Below are 21,092 nucleotides of genomic sequence, written 5' to 3' on the forward strand. Positions count from 1 at the left end.
GGCTTACTCCAGAGTTTAACGTCAATGTGGTAACATTCAGCACTGGTTCTGCATCCAACCTCCCACGTTCAAAGCCCAGTTCCACAACTTCCTAGCTGTGACTTTGGGGCAAATTACACAGCCAACTCTTTGCTTCAGTCACCTCATCTGATGATAATAATAGTAAGGTTTAAATTATTTAATACCTCCAAAGACCATAGAACTGTCCCCAGCACATAGTAAGAGGTCAATAAATATTAGCTATAGTTATCACCCAAGTAAGAAGCAGAAGATCAATGCCTATAATTCAGAGCTTCTGTGCTAATGACTTTCAGTTTGAAAAGCACTATTCAATTTATCTGAAAGCCCTATTTGTTCTCTCTGTCCTCAGCTCCTTGATATGTATGGTAGACTTTTCTACAATACTCATGTGGGCCTCTTGTTTTATCTCTTGGATTCAGCTACTCTGGTTGTTAACTACTTGCTTCCTTGAGTTGCCCCCCGGGTTGTATTTCATAAAGTCTACATTTAAAGTCAAACCAGGTTAAACATAGTTCTCAAAGATCAAGAAAAAAAATCTAGCCTTTTCATGTGATGAGGAACAGACCCAAAGTGGTTTTTGTTGTTGTTTTTTTTTTTTGTAAAAATGTTACCTTTTTGTTTTAGGACTGATAGCATGTTGATTGCCAGACTGTCATATTTAGTAATTTGCAGGTGCTAGGTGTGTTATGTGTGAGAATTCATCACTCTGAGCCCTTATAATTTTTATCCTTCAATAAAAATTTATTTTAGAAAAGAGCAAACTTATTTACCCAAAGTGATGAATGCCCTAGTAACGTTTGTCTTCTATGTCAGAGATCTGCCTGTGCCGCAGTATTTCCAGTGAGAGAGTGCTTATCTCCTTCCTCTCCCCTAGAACTCTCTCCCTTGATTAGCCAACCACACAATACTATCCACTCAATTCCCCAAACCAAAACCACAGAGTAAAAATTGATTCCCCACCTCCTTTATCACCATGAATACACAATCAATCATCAAGTCTCATTAATTCCACTTCTAAGATCTCTCTCAATGCCCATAAAATGCCTTGTCAGTCCCAAGGTCAGTACCCTAACCCTGGTTCTCAGCATTTTTCACTTGGACTATTGCAGATGCCTATTGACTTAATCCCTGGCTTATGGCTGTCTCCCAGCATCCTGCACAATGCCACCAGTGTCCTTTCTATGAATCATACCTGGTTATGCAGTTTATATGCTTAAATGCAACTGATGTTTTTCCATTGCCTACAAAATGAAGGGTAAAGTTTTGATAGGGTATAGTATTCAAGTCTTCCCCAAAATGACTCCACCCTCCATTTCCAAGGTCATCTGAGGCCATCCCCCACTCATCCACGTAGGTTCCTGTTACCTGCACATTCTCCAATACTCCAACGGAAGTTCACACTTCTATGCAAGCATTTCTTCACTTCTTTACTTAGCAAAATCCTGTTCATCTTCAAGGCTCAGTTCAAATGTCATCCCTTCTGAGGCTTTCCCGTCCCTGCCTTCCCTGCATTTCCACAGAGAGCATAATAACCTTCTGAGTATTTTCACTTCTCTAACACTCCCTCCACACTTTTAGTGTAGCATTACCATGCAGTATTGTAGTTAGTTGTTTACATATTCATTTATGCAAAAAAGTGTTTTGAGCATCCGTTATGTGCCAGGGTCTCTGCTGATTCCCTGGAACTCAATTATCAGCAGGTAGTGTCCTATTTTGCCTTCTAGACTAAGCTGCTTGAAGCTAGAGAACATATCTTATTTATCTTTGCATCCTCAGGTTAGATTAGAGCCTAACGTATAATTAGTAAATTTTCAATTGAATGTATGCTCTCCCAAGAATACAGACTTGTACCACTGGTACCTAGAATAGAATCTGGCACATGGTAGTTTTATAATTAATGCAAGCATTAAGATTTAACTCAACCAATCTATCAATTCTGTTTTCCATCCCAGTGTCAGTGCCCTAATCAAGATCCTACATTACTTTCTAAATAATATCAAACTCTAATTTGCTAAACAAATTTAGTTTTTGATAATTCTGCTACTGAATTTAATCAGTGTTCTAAGGAAATTAAAGACAAAATATTTCTGAGTGACAAATTTTCTAGAGTTAAAAAGTACATTGCTGAATTTCTGATATCTAGGATAGTAAATAATCCTGATGATCAGACTTTTCAGTGAGAGCCCCTGACTTTTTCCCCAACAGGCATCACTGATCCCCTGTGTCTGTAGACTCAGACCTATCCAGTTTTCAAACTGCTCCATATTAGACTAAAGCAATCCATCAGCAACCTCTTCTAAACACCTGTGTTCTAATATAACTTAGATGACCTCTGGTTTCCTGTTTGACCACTGCGTCATTGTTTACACTTTCCTAGGCTATCCTACTACCCTGGTAATCCAGTTATCACTTGTGACTGAAACCCTGACTTGAAACAACTGACCATCAGACCTAAAACCCAGTTCCTTTCTTACAAACGGAAATTTACAGTTTAGGGACCAACTCTGTAGCTGAATCTGTAGTTTATCTCAGCATCCTACACTGCTTAGTTCTCGCTTCTACCCTATCTCTACTAGTTTACATTTCAAAGGCCTGATCAGGCTTTATGATTAAAATAAGACAAGTAACACACTACATTAGTCTAGTATGGCCTAACCACAACCGCTATTACCTACTTCCTTCCAAATGAAACTGTGATATTGTTCAGAAATTAGATACTCATGTGCTTTATGGAATGCTCCTCAAAACCACAGACTAAGTGCACATTAATTACTCCAAGACAATTATAGCAATTCCATTCCCACTGAGAGCAAGCTTGCATGTGACACATCCCTAGCCAATGAGACACGAGACAATCTATTGGAAGGCCTCAAGGAAAGTATCCCTTCAAGGACACAAAACAGGGACCTGTGCCCCCCTAACTTTGGGAGTTGCCATAGATGATATAATGCCTGAGGTCGCAAGTCATCTTCCCACTACGAAAAAAAAAAAAAAGAAGAAAAGAAAAGAAGAGAAGAGAACAGAAAGGAAAATTTCCAAGATTCTGAGCTGGAGTCTCACTGAATTAGCCAAATCTGTAACCCTCTACCTCACCTTCTTATATTTTCCTCATTGTTGAAGTCAATTTTAGTTGGGTATTCTATATTTTCAGGCAAAGGCATCCTAACCTTTGGATTCAAGTTCCAATAAAGGCCTGAGAATGAACCCGGATGGATCCGAAGTTTCCTTCAAAAGTTACAAACACATAGAAGGTAAATATGTGAACTCATAAAATGAGAGAATAGGGGGCGGGGGGCAGTGTGGTGGTGGTGAGTGGATAAGTAGGAAAATGCAAACTATCAGAAAGACTTCTGCTCTGGACAAGATGATGGAGGCCCATTTCTCCCTATTCCTCCCCACTCAGTGCAACGATAAACCCTAGAAATAATGCAAAAGGCAACCAAAAGAAGTGACCGAAGTCTGGTAAGACTTCAAACTGGTTTAGGACTTCAAGACTAGCAGAACAAAACAGTGGTCAACTATGTTATTTCCCCCTCCAAACAGAAGAAGACCATCCAGATCCAGCATTTCTGACCCTCATCCTAGCAGTGAAGGCAGCTCAAGTAGGCCCAGTCCTCTCCCAGCCTCATCAGGAGCCCCATGAGGGGGAAAAAAAAAAAAATAGATGAGCCCTCACCACCCACAAGGATCCATTGGGGGCCCATCTAACAATTAGTGGCTTGGGCAAAAACTTGGATGACAGAACTATAATGAGTGAGGAAAAAAAAGCCAATTTCCAAAAGTATTGAATAACATACTATATGGTTCATTTACGTAACATTTTTGAAACAACGCAATTTTAGAAATGCTTGAACAGATTAGTAGTTGCCAAGAGTTTGAGGGGGAGGGAGTATTGGCCGAGGTGGCTGTAGGTATCCTTGTGATGATGGGACTGTTTAAGATCTTGACTCTGATGCTGGATACACAAACCTACACACATGATAAAATTGTATAGAACTATATACACACATACACAAGAGTACAAGCTAAACTGAGGAAATATGAACAAGATCAGTGGATTGTATCAATTCCAGTATCCTGGTTGTGACCCTATATTATAGCTTTGTAAAATGTCACCACTGGGAAGTACCTTGTAAAGGATACAGGAGGTCTCTCTTATTCTTTACAACTTCCCGTAAGTCTACAATAATCTCAAAACTTTCAATTTAAAAAACCACATGAGGAACAAACAAAACACAGTTGGAACCCTGTTCTTCAGTTTGTGACCCTACTTAAGAGAATCTCTGGATGATCAGACTAGTTCCAGAAATAACCTAAGAAATACAAGACCTCTCTAGGTTCAGGTCTTGGGAACCTCGGTAAGTCTCTCAACCCATCTCTTCACAAAAAATATCTAAAAATATCTAGTAAACTCTGAGGAACCTGTTGTGTCAAACTTTTTTTTTTGTCCACCTGTATTTTCTCTTCTGCTTTCAACATACAGACCAATCCTGGTTCCTGAGGATGGCAAAGCTATACTGACTATGTATCATCTTCTACCAAATTCTAGGTATTTCAGGAAGCATAATTTACTCCTGGGAGGGAAAAAAGCCAGGGGAATAAAGGGATAATGAAGGAAGTTTCCAGTGAACATTACAGTCGTGAATAAGACCGTGAAGTGCCATGCTAATTATGTGAAAGATTTGTCAAGAAGTCCTAATGAAGTTGATACTGTGGATCAAGCCATATGCATCTTGTTTCATATCTACTGCTGTTGTAAAGCATTCATCATCTTTCATTTGCTAGGACATTAGTCATACCCACGTAAATCAAAGTTGATACAGAAAGCCATCAATGACTGGGTTGCAGAGTGATGCATAAGTTATTTGCTTTTCTAAATATTTTCCATTCTGGGACTCTTCCCTGTTCCTTTGACATGCATTCCTTATGCCTCATCATTCGGAAGATAATGCAGTACAATACATACCGAAGGGCTCAGTGTTAGCGACCTCTTGTATGAATTCATTTCTCCCTCCTTCCTGGAAGGTTTCAAGGAAAGATCGCCCTCCCACTTCAGGAGAGGAATTAAACAGATAGCGTTTGGGTCTTCCCAAAGTTCATATACTGAATTGCAGCTTGAAGAAAGATAGTCCCTATATTCCAGGTCAGTGACAATAACTTTACAAATAATGGTTTTCTTTATGAAAAGTTATATAGTAAGGCCTAATTTATAATTTTGTAGCTAAAATATTTGATTTTCTTCTTTGCTCATGATTTGATCCATTTATTTTCTGAAAGAATCTGTTTGCTTACACAAATTGTAATAAAAAGAAATACGGCAACAACCTGGATAAACCTAGAACAGTAAACTTTTGTCACCACTGTCTGCATACTCAGCTTAATATTTTAGTTTTTTGTTACCACACGGTGCATGGACCCACTGATGATTGAAAAGATCAGGGAAGAATCACATTGGAAGCAAAGACAACACTTTTCACTCAGAGTCATGTTTTTGACTGGAAGGAAAATACAAAAGACGGAAGTGTTTAATTCTGCTTAAGGTTATAATTCAATAAGTCATACTGCCTCCTGAGGCCCCTAAACGTAAGTCCCTGTGGTTATTCAATTTATGGCTTTTTGTCAATCTTTCTCCCAATTTATTTCTAAGCCACTATTGACATCAGATCTAAAAACTGGATTTATGAAAAAACCCAAAGGGCATGTTGATACCTGTTGCAGGCTGTCAGTGAAAGCCACCTTTATGAATATATGATTCTCATGGCAGAAATTCATTTAGAAAGGATAATATGGAACCAAAAAACATCCAAAAATGATGTAATTTATTTATGAATTCAGTTAAAAGACCCATAAAACCAAACTACTCTACCTAGTAATTTTCTGTCATTGTATTGTTTATTATAACTTTCTGGTTCATGAGTGCTATAATATGCCACAATTACTTAAGCTATATCTTTAATTAAGCATTAATAAAATATGAGTTGGATAATTATTCCAGCAATTTTATTATATAATTAGTGAACAAGTTAACATGAAATTGCACTATGAGACTTTATATAAAATATAGTATGTGCATATGAGTAGCTTAATTTAATGACTGGAACCATCTTCAAAACAAAAATAAGAAGGATTTTTCTGGGAGTTTTCTTATTTCTAGAAATAATTCCCAAGGAGAAGGAAACTTTTCAAATCCTTAGCTTAGAAATTTTAGAAGTGAAAATAAGTATGTCTATCTGTGGTTTTCATTCTCTACCACTGTCCAGGGTCTCCTGATTATCCCCCTCTCTCTGTGAACCTTCATTTGTAGCACAATAGATCACGGTACACCTCTGTTACAGAGAAGGAACTGAATTCAAAGCCACAGACAATTTAAGCTACATGTCTAGTCATCCCACCTTTTGGAGCTGGGGCTGGCTCCCTAGTTCCCAATAGGCCCAGTTTCCCCTCTCCTGCTCACCTCACGCTCTGTGCAATAGAAAACATTAATACTTTAATGATATGATAAGAAAATGTTCACTAAGTTTATTGCTGAGGGAACAGATTTTTAAATAATTAATTTAGCATCATGAGCATTTCTGATGGTTCCTTCCCATTATTTTCCTTTTGGAGGCTTTTACAGCCAGTCTTACAGTTCACTTTTTTCCAAATAAACTTTGCATAATTTTCTATGTTTGTTTTTTAATCTTGAGGTTTATTGTAGCTGACATCTCATTTAATTTATAAATAAAATTGGGAATTGCCTCTTTATAATTTTATAGTATTCTGTCTTCTCTAAGCACAAGATATGTCTTTCCGATTTTTTAATAAATGGATGGATATTTAAGGTTTTCTTTATTTAGAACTTAAACATTTCTTATTCAGTTTATTCGTAGGTGTTTTTATTGCACTTTTGTTCATATGTATTATATATGTTGTTTGGATGTAAAATATATGTGTGTGTGTTTGTAGCTAGAACTATTATCACCTTATTGCATTCTCTTGTTTTTAATAGATTTTCAGTCGATAGCTTTCAATTCTTCAGACACAATACTTGCATATAATGATGCTTTTAACTTTCTAACATTTTTACTTATTTCTCTCGTCCAGTTGCATCAGCCCGTAACTCCAGAGAAATATACATTTATAGAAGTAATGAAAGAATAGTTTACTCGCTATAATTTTACAGGATGTCACATAACCGTTTTAATCATTAAGCATAATAGATTTGGGACTTCCCTGGTGGTGCAGTGGTTAAGAATCCGCCCGCCAAGCACAGGACAGGAGTTCGATCCCTCGTCCGCGAAGATCCCACATGCCGTGAAGTAACTAAGCCCGTGCACCACAACCACTGAGCCTGTGCTCTAGAGCCCATGAGCCATAACTACTGAGCCCATGAGCCACAACTACTGAAGCCTGCACACCTAGAGCCCGTGCTCCGCAGCAAGAGAAGCCACCACGATGAGAAGCACGCGCACCACAAAGAAGAGTAGTCCCCGCTCACCGCAGCTAGAGAAAGCCCGCGCACCGCAACGAAGGCCCAACGCAGCCAAAAATGAAAATTAAATAAAATAAATACATTTTAAAAGAAGCATAATAGCTTTTGTTTGATCAATATACACATGAGTTACATGAACATATGTCACTTAATCTATTTATAATTTATAGACACCTCAGGGAGGAATATCTATTCCTACAGGTTTTGGGTAAGATAGAAATTGTTTCATCAAATGCTTTTGGGAGAATCTATTGAGGCAATTATATGATTTTCACCTGATTAATATGGTTAATTATATTAGCATAACTTCTAACATTAAATCATTGTACTCTTGGTACAAACCTCATTTTTTGGTGCTTTATTATTTTTTTAAAGTATGATGAATTCTATATTTCAAGTTATTCTATAATATGGCTACTTTGGAAAACATAATGAAGGTTCTTCAAAAAATTAAAAATAGATCTTCCGTATGATCCAGCAATTTTACTTTTGGGTATAGATCCAAAGGAAATGAAATCAGTATCTTGAGATTATCTGTACATTATCTGTTGATTACAACATTATTTATAATAGCCAAGACACAGAGATAACCTGTGTCCATCAGTGGATGAAAGGATAAAGAAAATGTGAGAATATATTTTATATATACACATATTATTCAGCAATAAAAAATAAGGAAATCCTGCCATTGGCCACAACACGGATGGACCTTGAAGGCATGATGTTAAGTGAGATAAGTCAGATAAAGACAAATAATGTATGTTCTCACTTACATGCGGAATCTTTAAAAAACACACACACACACACACACACAAATTTACACATACAGAGCACAGATCGGTGATTGCTAGAAGTGGGCGTGGTGTGGGGAGTGGACGAAAGTGACGGAACAGCTGAAGGTGATCGAAAGGTACAAACTTCCAATTAGAAAACAAATAAGCCCTGGGGATGTAATTTACAAAATGCTGACTATAGTTAATAATAGTGTATTATATATTTGAAAGTTGCTAAGCAAATATATCTTAAAAGTTCTCATCATGAGAAAATAAATGTAACTATGTAGACTGACAGATATTAACTAAACTTATTGTGGTAGTCATTTTGCAATGTATACACATATCAAATCATTATGTTGTACAACTAAAGTTCATACAATGTTATATGTCAATTATATCTCAAATTTTTAAAGATTATCCTGCAGTTTTAAAGACTTTTCGCAATGGTGGTGGTAGATGCGGTTGCCTTTATAACTGTATGTTTATGTACATGTATGTGTTTGTAAGTGAAAGTGTATTATTTTAAGGTTTAGATTTCAAAGTGATACTGGTCCTGTAAAAAAATATGAAAAAACTTAAGTCCTTTTGTTCCTTCTCTATGCTATTGAAAAGGTAGACATGTAGTGGAATAACCTGTTCCCTGAGAGTTAAGAACATTTACCAGTAAAATCATTTGGAACTTGATTTTATCAATTTTTTCCATTATTATTCATCTACTTGGGTTTTCCATCTCTTCCTGATCTCATTTAGATAAGATATTTTCATAGTTAATTCTTCATCCTGTACATTCTTTCAAATGTATTTGTATAGAATCTTTTGAAGTATAATTTTATGAGTCTTCTGTTTCTTTTACATTCCTGACTATTTTCAAGTATTCCATTTTAACTTTCGCTCACATTTTGTTCTTGATTAGGCCACTTAATGATTTATCTACTTTATTATATGTGAGTAATGTATGTTTCCAAAGAGCCAGTGGTTAGATTGGAAAACAAAAAGCACTTGGTAGAAAAATTGTTTGCCACAAAGCAGACAGAAATTGGGACCAGATATCTGTATAAATTAAAAAAAATAAAAACTTAAGAGAAGGAGTTGCCTCTATAAAATAAACCCAGAAATATAATAATAACAAGCACTGGTCAGCAAGGTGCTGACCATGTGTAAGGCACTATTCTAATTTCTGTAAATAACTTAACTCATTTAATCCTCACTATATCTCTAGCAAGTAGAATGATTATTATCCCAATTCTAAGGTAAAGAATTGGAGGCACTGAAAAATTATAAGTTCAAATAGATGGTAAGAGGCAGTATCAGAGCAGGGATATAAAAGCTCAGGAAAGCTGTGACAGAAGGAGATAACACATTAACTTTCAGAGAAAAAAAATAAAACATTCTCAATTTTGATTACAGAAAATTGGTACAGAAAACCGGTAACAGACCAAAAAGTAAAGTAGACCCTGTGAACATCATGAAGTACCAGGCAGGGAAAAGGAAGTAAAATAAAAGGGAAATTTTAAAAGAGTTAAAAATTGTATAGAAATATTATAGATGTAAAAGTCATATAAGGACATCTAATATATGTACAATGAGTATCCCAAAATAAAGAATTAAAATATATCATAAAAATATTTACAGATATAATTCAGGAAACCTGTTCAGAAAAAAGAAAGCTTGAATCTATAGACATGAAAGGTCATATTTTCCTAAAAAGATTGACGTAGGAGGCTCAGTATCATAACATACCATAGTAAACTTATTGGAATTATCAGATAAAGAAAGTAGGCACTTACATAAAAAGATCAAGCAACCTTTAGAGCAAATGTAAAGAAATCAAGCTAACCTGAGACTTCATAACAATATTCTGTGCCAGAAAACAATGGGAAAATGCCCAAAGAGTCCTCAAGAGGGAAAAAAAAAAAGACCCAATAAATATCTTAACTTTCTCTCACTTGGGAATAAACGTAATTGAAAGTATAGTTCCCATGAGCTCTTCTTAAAAAAATAAAAGAAAAATTTCATTTAGCCAGGGGGTAGAAAACCTATTGTGAATGAACTGGCCATGGGTGTTGATTCCTTTTAACTGCTGGACTAAAATTAAATGTCAGGATTATGGTTATAAGACAGATTGTAACTACGATAAATGCAGCAAAATCTGGAAAAAGAAATGTGAGAGAAAAGTTAAGAATACAGACTTTTAAATTTTTTATAGCTGGGTTCAAATATACGTCATTAAGAGCTTATAAGCCAAATAAAGGTATAAGTGTATTTAAAGGTATAAAATTAAGAACAAAGAAATATAATTTAAAATCAAGTGATGGGGGATATGGAGAGGAGGAAGTAGCAATATAATAATTTGGTCATTTCTCAAAATAGAAAGTCAGCAGTTAACTTCTGCAGAGATTAGAAATTAAGTATCTTATATATTATGGACTGAATGTCCCACCCCCATCCCCAATTCATATGTTGAAATCCTACCCCTCCAATGTGATGGTATTAGGAGGTAAGGCCTTCGGGAGTTGATTAGGTCATTAGGTCCGAGCCCTCATGAATGAGATTAGTGCCCTTCAAGAAGAGACAGGAGAGCTTGCTTTTTTTTTTTTTTTTTTTTTGAATATTTGAATTTTATTTTATTTATTTTTTTATACAGCAGGTTCTTATTAGTTATCTATTTTATACATATTAGTGTATATATGTCAATCCCAATCTCCCAGTTCATCACACAGGAGAGCTTACTTCACTCTCTGCTCTCTACCATGAGGACACAATGAGAAGTTGGCTGTCTACCACACAGAAGAGGACCCTTACTAGAACTCGACCATGCTGACATCTGATCTCAGACTTACAGACTCCAGAACTGTGAGAAGTAGATTTCTGTTGTTGATAACACCCATTTTATGGTATTTTCTATAGCAGCCTGAGCTGACTAAGATATTATACAAACTTTATTTTCTTGGTCAAACCTCTGTGGCATTTAGACAATAGCTATCAAAGTAAAAATGTGTACCTTTTTGACCCTAAGCTTTCACTTTGGGGAATTTATTACAGATATACCTAAATATGTTATAAAAATATTTATGGGGATATTTTTTATAATATTGTTTGTAATAAAAAGATTTGAAACACTCTAAATGTCCATCTATGTAAGATTCATTAAATTTTGCTAACTTCAGATAATGAATTCTATAATTGTTAAAGAAACATTGAGTCAATTCTGAGACAAATGTCCAAGATGTATAAGTGAAAAATGTAAGCTTAGAACAATGCATACAATATGCCATCATGTGTGTAAAAATGTTTAAAAAGGAAAACGTGTCTATTTCCATTTGCACATAATATCTCTGAAAGAATATATACACACAAAGATAACTGGTAATTTAGCTGCCTCTATGGAAGGAAACTGGGTGGGAGATACAAGTCGGGGACAGTCTATTTTCTTACTGTAATTACATTTTCACTTTTTGAATTTTATACCAAATATATGTATTATCTCTTAAAACTGAGTTGTATTTTATAGCTAACTTGCTGAAGAGATGGATTTTTACAAATGAATGGGAGATGGAGAAGTGGACTGAATTTAGTTTACAAGAGTATGTACTATTCTGTTGAGGAAAGTGGCTGTGAAGAGCTATGAGGGATACCAGACTTGGTATAAAGGAGGAATTTTGCTTTTGGTTTTGTTTTTTGAATGACAGAAGATATGGGAACATTCTTAAGGACTACAGGGGTAGAGGAGGCTGAGAAAAAGAGTGAGGGAGAAAATAAGTATATTCCTGAAATATGATTGTATCAGATAGAAACTGCATTTAGCTGCATGTATCAGATATGAGACAACAGGGTTTCAACCAGATGGAGGCTTATTTTTCACTCACGTAACACGAAGTACAGAGATAGGCAGTCTAGTTCCTCCACATTGTCATCTATGCTCCAGGCCTTTTATCTTTTCATTGTATCACTCTTAGCATATTCTCAAGGTCACAACATGATTGCAGAATGACCAGTAAGGGGTAAGAACAAATGGGGAAAAGAAGAACATTCCTGAAAAGCCAAGTAGCCCGAATTAAAGTTTCCCCAAAAACCCTCCCCGGTGACCTCCTCTTACATCTCACTGCCTCGCCTCCCACAGGGACCAGGCAATGTCTGTCTGCAGTTGGGCACGTTGCTGCCTAATAGGGCAGAGGACTTTTCCTAAGGAAGTCGGGGTAGGAAACTATCAAGGGTAGGAAAAATAGGTACTTTCCTCCACTACAATTTCAGGGATTAGATAACATCCCAATCTAGCCCCAAAACACTGGCCTCTCAGTTTGCCTTAGAGACTTGAAGGCCTCACCATTAGAATTTTTACTGAGTTAAGCTTTTGTTCTTAGAAAATTGAGAGTAAGATGAGTATTACTAAGTTGGAGGAGAGCGTTAACATTTATGTAAACATTAAACCCAAACGCTGTAACACAAAGACAACGTGATTTGTAGCTTCCTGCAAGTAGAGCTAGACTGGGGTGCAGAACTTTTGAGTTCCTCTTGTGAAATCTCTGACCTGGAGCAAGCTACTCTCATTTCCTGGGTTTCAATTTCCTTGTCCCCAAAATGGAACACTTAGTCTTGATTAACTCTAAGGATCCCTCTATCTCTAAAGTTTTATGTAATCACTTTATTGGATTGGCTAATTTCCTTCTAGAAGTAATGGAAATTGGTGACCCATTGGTGGATGCCATGGTAAATTGAAGCTTCATACAGCCAGGGAGGATGAGATGGATGCTCACATGCAGGGGCTGCCAAGAGAGCAGCAAGCATGGAAAGAAGCACCAGAATGAGGGCCTGGTCAATTAGAAAACAGCAGGGACCCCGCTGAGTTAAATGCCTGCAGAAAACCCAGAGTGGTACTATAAAGACATGGGGACCACCAGAGAAAGAACTGGATTCAGGGTGACTTGGTAATACACACACACACACACACACACATATACATACATGCATATAAGTATCAGATAACAGTAGAATCTGAATGACATCCATGTTTGTCAAGCAGTCACCAAGTGTTGGCTTAAAAATAAAAACACTTTCAGGTGCTAACTGGCTCCATAAGAACGGCATCGCAATCTCCAAGATTTTGCTCTGGTTCCAGCAAAGCTGAATTTATGAGGCATCCAGGTATTTAAATGAAATCATGGTTCTAACTGATTAAATGCAGAAGAGTAAAATGATGCTATGTAAATACACTCGCAGTATAATGATATGTGAATTCACATGAATAGGGAAGACTCCATGTCACATGCCCCCAAGCTCTGAAGCAGGCTCTGCGGAAAGTGAAGCTCTCTGCACAGACACCCACCCACCACCAACGCCACCAGGTCAAGCACAAACTGGCTAGATGTTTCCATTGTTATTCAAAACTGGTTATCAGAAGCAGTTGAACCTCTAAATGAAGCTCACAGCAAGTACAAACTATAAAAAAGCATTCATTTGTCACTAACAGAATATGAACAGGTTTAGTGCATCTACTTTTCCACACTTCAAGTTTTCAAATGAGACTGTGAGGCGATTACCAAGGGATTTTGCAGGAAGATAACTTTCCCTCTAAATCTCTTCATCCAGGCGTGATACACAAATGTGCAATATATCTTTTCTATAATTAAGTAAACTGTTCCCCTGCTTCATAGATCCTATCAACAAATGACACCTACATGATCTTTCTGGAGGGGGAAACAATGAGGATTTATCTGTTACCAAGTAAACGCCTAGGAAATGGATATTTTAATCGATTGTTCTGGTAGTAGAATAATTGAGAAAATTCTTTATCACGTTTTTTTCTTTACAAACCCCTTTAATCACTGTTTTGAATTCTAACTATACTGTTTTGAATTCTAGGTATACATTTTGTTACTCTGTCATCTTGCCACAAGAAAAAATGTCTGCCTGGGGACAGACTACACTGTTTAATCAAAAGGGAATATGAGGTGCCTGAAGGAAAAAAATATTAAATATATATATATGTACATATATATATGTATATATATATATGCACACATACATACTTCTTTAGTAACGCTACCAGGAGAAGATACTAGTTCTGATAATGTTTTCAAATGCAATACAGGATATCTAAAATAAGATCGAAGACGGTGCCAGATTGTTATATATAACAGTCTTTCAGTTCCGTTTGCAATCAGCTTCTGAGAACTTATCACCTGCCAGAGCTGACTTTGAAACTGGGACACAAAAATCATTTTCTGCCTTCAATGAGATCCTAATCTAATAGTGTAGATGTGTAAACTAAGAAAAATTTTAATAGACTATGAGATTGCAAAAAATAGTCTACATATGTGTAAATGATTCATTCTGATTGGTAGATGGTAAGTGAATCAGAATTATTTGTAAAGGATCTAATGGAGTTCAACATCAGAGGAGGGGGAAAGAGGAAAGGAATTCCCTGCAGTGAGAACATCATACAAAAAATCACGAAGGTGTGATCATCATCATGCTTTCAAGGACCAATAACTGAGTACTGCCAAAAGGTAAAATGTTGGGTGTAGTGATAGGAGATCAGGACTGGTCAAATTAAGACAAACCTTAAACTTTAAAGTAGGTAGGATTTTGGAGTTTACCTTGAGAGAAATGAGGCCCTTTTAATGAGTTTTCAGCAGAGGAACAGTAAGATCAAGCTTGCTGCTGAGGAGAGGCAAAGTAGTTGCTAATATGTAAGGGTCTGATTCGAGGCCAGAAGGCTAATGAGCAGTCATATCACAGCTTCTGAACTAGGGTCTCCAAAATTTCTCGAATTCTACCTCTGTGTTAAAGGCTCCTTCCCGGCAGATAACCAATATGACTCGTTTTTGCCTGTTCTTCTAGAGATATTTGTGCTCAAACACTTAATTCCTCAGCCCCATTTTATTTTACACAAACAGGTGCAAATTCAACATACTGTTCTGCATTTTCGTTTCTTCACTTAACAACCTCTCGGAGATATTTCTATATTCATGCACAAAAAACACCCCCAATTTTTAACTACTGCATATACTTTCCAGTATGTATATAACCCGTAATTTAACCAGTCTCCTGTTGAAGGATAGATTGTTTCAGTGCTGCAATAAATATACTTGCATGTGTTTTATTTTGCACATGAACAATTATATCCAAAGGATTCCACTGCCATCATCTGTTGCTGTGTAATAAACTACCTGAAAACTTAGTAGCCTTAACCAACAATTATTGCTATATCTCACAATTTTGTGGGTCAGGAATTGGAAATCACTTGGCTGGGAGATTCTTCTGTTCCATGAGGCATCAAAAGAGGTCCTTTTTCTTATTCAGCCTGTTGGATAGGTTGGTTGGATGGTCCAACATGCCTCAATCACACGTCTAGCACCTTGGCAGTGATAGTTGGAACGCTGCACTCAACAGAAATAACTGCCTAGAGTTTCACATGACTCCTCCAACATGGTTTGAACTCAGGCTTATTGAACTTCTTACACGGAGTCTTGGGACTTCCAAAAAGATAGTTAACTCACCTTCATCCTAGCCCTGCCAGGTAGCACTGTCTTGAAGTTGAGGTTATTGTCATCCATATCAGGTCCAAGTACAGGTCATACTTCTCAGTGCAGTAACTTGAGTATGGTCCTCCTTGATCTGATAACTTGTGAAACTAAAAAAAAAAAAAAAAAAAAAAAAAAAAAGAAAGTTATCTGCCATTCTTACACTACTCCCTCCCAAACACACACATACACCCAATGGCAATACAGAGACCAAATAACTGCACTGGACACTCTCATTCAAAACTGGTAGAAAAGGCAATAACAAAAAATGTAATCTAATTAAAATATTGGCAAAGGATCTAAATAGATAATTCTCCAAAGAAGATATACAGACAGCCAACAGCTACACGAAAAGGTGCTCAACATCACTAATCATCAGGGAAAGGCAAATCAAAACCACAATGAGCTATCACGTCACACTCCTTAGAATGGCTGTCATCAAAAAGACAAGAGATAAACAAGTGTTGACAAGGATATGAAAAAAAGGAAACCCTTGTACACTGTTGGGGAGAATGGAAATTGGTGCAGCCACTATGGAAAACAGTATGGAGGCTCCTCAAGACGTTAACAATATTTAGAACCACCATATGACCCAGCAATCCCACTTCTGGCTATATATCCAAAGGAAATGAAAGCAGGGTATCAAAGAGATATTTGCACTCCCAGGTCAACTGCAGCATTATTTACAATAGTCAAGACATGGCAACACCTAAGTGTCCATCAGAAGATGAACAGACAAAAGAATGTGGTATGTGTGTGTGTGTATGTGTGTGTGTGTGTATGTATATATACAAATATATATAGGAATACCATTCAGCCATAAAAAGAATCCTGCCACTTGTGACCACATAAATGAAACTTGATAGCATTATACTAAGTGAAAATAAGTCAGACAGAGAAAGACAAATACTGTATGATCTCACTTATGCATGGACTCTAAGAAAATGAAACTCATATAAACAGCAGATTGGTGATTGCCAGGGCCTAGGATTGGGAGAAATGGGTGATGGTGGTCAACAGGTACAAACTTCCAATTTTAAGATGAATAAGTTCTGGGGATGTAATGTACAGCCTGGCGAATATAGTTAACAATACTGTATTGTATACTCGTAAGTGGCTAAAAGATCTTAAATATTCTCACTACAAAAAGAAAGGTAACTATGTGAGCTAATTAATGGATTTATTAATTAGCCTTATTGTGGTGATCATTTCACAATTTTTACATATATCAAATAATCACATTATAGACCTTAAATTTTTACAATGTTATATGTCAAATATATCTCAATAAAGCTGGGGAAAAAAGTGGGGAAAAGGAAAGCATATGTTGCCATTGTCTTGATTAGGGGCCAGTCCTATTTTGTAGAAATGTTCTCTGTGACACTTGGCTTCACCCTCTAGGTCCTGGGAACTCCCCTCTTAGTCATCTTTTATTTTCCATAATAAATAACCCATTTTGCTTCTTGACCTTTTCATCTTTCTTTCTGCTCTTAGTTGAGGACTCATAGTTTTTGTTTTGTTTGAAATATTTCTGTCCCTTTTATTCCAAGTTGATGGTACTAATACAATTATCTTATAAACTTTGTGGGACTCCTATGAATCTTAGTAAATTTCTCTATATTAGATTAAAACCATATCACAAATATCTCAAGATAGGTCTCTGGGGCTTGGGATAAGGGTCAGGGTGCTATGGGAAAAGGGCTTTAAATTTCCTAGAAGGTGTTTTGTCTAGTTGAAAGCTACTATGAGACATGCCCTTAAATATTTATAGCACCTTAATAAAGAGGCTTATATGCATATCCTTGAGATGATCTTTACCTTATAGTAATTTCTTAATTTGATAGCCTTTTAGAGAAACTGGAAATGAGAAATACTTATTTTCAAATGACTACTACTCTGTATTTTCTCTAAATTTTTCTTGAAAACTGATTTTCTCCTTTTGTAGCTCATTTCCCCTCTATCGCTGCTTTATTATATAGGGCTAAAAAACGGAATGGCACTTTCAACACTGTTACTGGACAATGCCTCAGCCAAATTCACCAGTTAATTAGTTACATATACATGTTATCATAGGTGACAATGTTGCCAAACTTCAGGCCACTACATAGCAAAGTTGCCTTTCTTCCCAGCCTCCAATAACAATTTCCTCCAGTCTTCTTCCAGCTTTCACAGACAGGCTCCACAAGGCCTTCCAGCTTCTATCTCCCCCCAGTGGCAAAGTCAATGCAATATGTTTCAAATTTTTGTTATGGAAGTTCTTCACTCCCATATAGCAAATTCTGTATTGGTTATCTATTACTGTTAACAAAATATCCTAAAACTTAGTGGCATAAAGCAAATACAATTTGATATCTCTCAATCTCAGAGGGTCAAGAATTTGGGCAGTGCTCAGCTGGATAATTCTTCTCCACCTAGCATCAAAAAAAATCTTTTGGTGGCACTCAACCGGCAGATGGGCTGACCTGTACAGTCCAAGATGGTTATACACATGTCTAATTGATCTCTATGTTCGAAGTAATTTCTATGAAAATCCTAACAGAGTCTGTGAGACATTTAACAAACTGATTCTACAATCAATATAGAATAAAAAAGATGCAAGAATAGCCTAAACAAAGAAAACAATATTGAGAGGAAAATGCCCCCACTAAATCTCAAGACTTACTATTAAAATATGATAACTGAGATGGTATATTACTGGCATACAATTTGACCAACAGAGCAGAATAAACGGCCCAGAAGCAATCCTGTGCACTTATGGAGATATATATATGTTAGAAGGAGCATTGTAGAAAAAAAATTATTCAATAAATGGCCCTATGAAAATTGGTTAATATAAGAAAAACTTTTCCTGGGATTTCTACCTTATATCATACAGACAAAAATCAACTCCAGATATACAGGGATAAAAATAAAACTTGTAGAAGAGCACAGAGGAAAATTTTCTATTACTTCAAACATACTAATGATAAAAGGAAGGTAGCTGCTTAATGTGGTTGGATTTACTTTTTGTTCAAACACACACACACACACGCACACACACACATCCCAGAGAGATAAATGACAACCACAAAGTTGGAGAAGTATTTGAAACACATATGACTTGTAAAGCTTAATTACCCATAAGGGATAAGTAGATGGATTGTAGAGAGGGTGGCAGAGAAATATTTCACCTATTATTCAACAAGAAAAAGTAATAGAAAATGACAAAAGATATTGAACAGTAAAGTCCAGGAGAAAAAACATGGATGATTAATATAAAATAAGAAGCTCAATCTTATTAATAATCAAGGAAATTTCTATTAAACTCTATTCTATTAAACAATAAGTTACAATTTTCTATTCAATAGATATGTAAAAATTTATAATTGCAATACTAGGTGTTTAGGCTTGCAGAAACAGGGACTCCAGTGCAAATATAAATGGATACAACAACTTTGGAAATCAATTTGATATTTTCTTACATCTGAACATTCACAAAACTCACAATGTTGCACCCTCAATACCAGGGTTACTAAACAGTGTTACTAAAAGTATGTTCCACAGGCAGGTACTAGTACTTAAAATATCTGTTAATAGACGGCACTAAGATAAGGACCTTGCACCAGAAGATTAACAAAAACAATGCTTCCTTCTCTGAGGAAGTCTGAAAATAACAACAACTTGGCTGAATTAAAGAGTGGATCTTAATAACATAGTTGTTCTGTATTTGAATACAAGCTACATATCTCATTGTAGACTGGTGTTTTGAACAAGCACTAACCTAAAATATTGGTGGTTGATACTCACTAGCGGGATGTGAATTAAATTCGGTGGGTCACAAGTAGCTTTTTAAAAATGAAATGGGGCAGGAGAGAAGATGGCGGAAAAGTAAAATGCGGAGATCACCTTCCTCTCCACAGATACATCAGAAATACATCTACACGTGGAACTGCTCCTATAGAACACCCACTGAATGCTGGCAGAAGACCTCAGACCTCCCAAAAGGCAAGAAACTCCCCACGTACCTGGGTAGGGCAAAAGAAAAAAGAAAAAACAGCGACAAAAGAATAGGGACGGGACCTGCACCAGTGGGAGGGAGCCGTGAAGGAAGAAAGGTTTCCACACACTAGAAGCTCCTTCACGGGTGGAGACTGCAGGTGGCAGAGGGGGGAAGCTTTGGAGCCAAGGAGGAGAGCGCAGCAACAGGGGTGTGGAGGGCAAAGTGGAGAGATTCCCGCACAGACACAGAGGATCGGTGCCGACCAGCACTCACCAGTCCTAGAGGCTTGTCTGCTCACCCGCCGGGGCAGGCGGGGGCTGGGAGCTGAGGCTTGGGCTTCGGTCGGATGCCGGGAAAGGACTGAGGTTGGCGGCGTGAACACAGCCTGAACGGGTTAGTGCACCACGGCTAGCCGGGAGGGAGTCCGGGAGAAGTCTCGAGCTGCCGAAGAGGCAAGAGACTTTTTCTTTCCTCTTTGATTCCTGGGGCGCGAGGAGAGGGGATTAAAAGCGCTGCTTAAAGGAGCTCCAGAGACAGGCTCAAGCCGCGGCTATCAGCGCGGACCCCAGAGACGGGCATGAGACGTTAAGGCTGCTGCCGCCGCCACCAAGAAGCCTGTGTGCGAGCACAGGTCTCTCTCCACACCGCCCCTCCCGGGAGCCTGTGCAGCCTGCCACTGCCAGGGTCCCGGGATCAAGGGACAACTTCCCGGGAGAACACATGGTGTGCCTCAGGCTGGTGCAATGTCATGGTGGCCTCTGCTGCCGCAGGCTCGCCCCGCATCCGTACCCCTCCCTCCCCGCGGCCTGAGGGAGCCAGAGCCCCCGAATCAGCTGTTTCTTTAGTCCTGTCCTGTCTGAGCGAAGAACAGATGCCCTCCAGCGACCTATATGCAGAGGCGGGGCCAAATCCAAAGCTGAACCCCAGAGCTGTGTGAACAAAGAAGAGAAAGGGAAATCCCTCCCAGCAGCCTCAGGAGCAGCGGATTAAATCTCCACAATCAAACTGATGTACCTGCATCTGTGGAATACCTGAATACACAACGAAACATCCTAAATTAAGGAGGTGAACTCTGGGGGCAAGATATATTTTTTTTCCCCCTTTTTCTCTTTTTGTGAGTGTGTATGTGTATGCTTCTGTGTGAGATTTTGTCTCTATAGCTTTGCTTTCACCATTGTCCTAGGGTTCTGACGGTCCCTTTTTTCTTTTCTTTTTTTTTTTTTTACTTTAAAAATTTTTTCTTCTTAATAATTCTTTTTTATTTTAATAACTTTATTTTATTTTATCCTACTTTATTTTATCCTCTTTCTTTCTTTCTTTCT

At 37.4% G+C, this 21,092-nt stretch overlaps 1 protein-coding gene across 2 annotated transcripts in view; it reads right to left on the minus strand.

Annotated features, from left to right (window-relative positions):
• The window catches only part of TBC1D4 (TBC1 domain family member 4), a 640,377-nt gene that overhangs the window by 48,351 nt on the left and 570,934 nt on the right, over positions 1–21,092 (minus strand). For both annotated transcript variants that reach the window (XR_008619072.1, XR_008619073.1), the window contains one exon: positions 15,768–15,901. The gene's annotated coding sequence lies outside the window, so the exon portion shown is untranslated. The remainder of the gene's footprint in view (positions 1–15,767; positions 15,902–21,092) is intronic.

The sequence above is a fragment of the Physeter macrocephalus genome, chromosome 13 (assembly GCF_002837175.3).
Source record: "Physeter macrocephalus isolate SW-GA chromosome 13, ASM283717v5, whole genome shotgun sequence".
NCBI classification, from domain to species: Eukaryota; Metazoa; Chordata; class Mammalia; order Artiodactyla; family Physeteridae; genus Physeter; species Physeter macrocephalus.